Here is a 397-nt window from a genome sequence, read left to right on the forward strand (position 1 = left end):
TAGTAGCATCCAATTGGTGGGTTCATGTTTTTATATATATCAAGTAAATTCAGCTCCATTAATTATGTTTTCAAATATTTATTTTCTCACCATTGTTCAAACTGTTTGGTCTAGCAATTATTGCAATAATTAGATAAAATCTACTATTCATAATTTGCCATTTTTTCTTAAAATTTTGACAATTTTTATTTATATACTATGAGCACCTATTTTCAGCTACATAAATGTTGTATTTTTCTTTCTTTTTTTCTTTTTTTTTGAGTTGGAGTCTCACTCTGTCACCCAGACTGGAGTGCAGTGGCCGCTCCCGGCCACCGCAGCCTCGCCTGCTAGACTCCAGCGATCCTTCCGCCTCAGCCTTCCAAGTAGTCGGAATTACGGCACGCGCTACCACGCC

Source organism: Carlito syrichta, unplaced genomic scaffold (assembly GCF_000164805.1).
Source record: "Carlito syrichta isolate Samal-C Ts95f unplaced genomic scaffold, Tarsius_syrichta-2.0.1 Scaffold110750, whole genome shotgun sequence".
NCBI classification, from domain to species: Eukaryota; Metazoa; Chordata; class Mammalia; order Primates; family Tarsiidae; genus Carlito; species Carlito syrichta.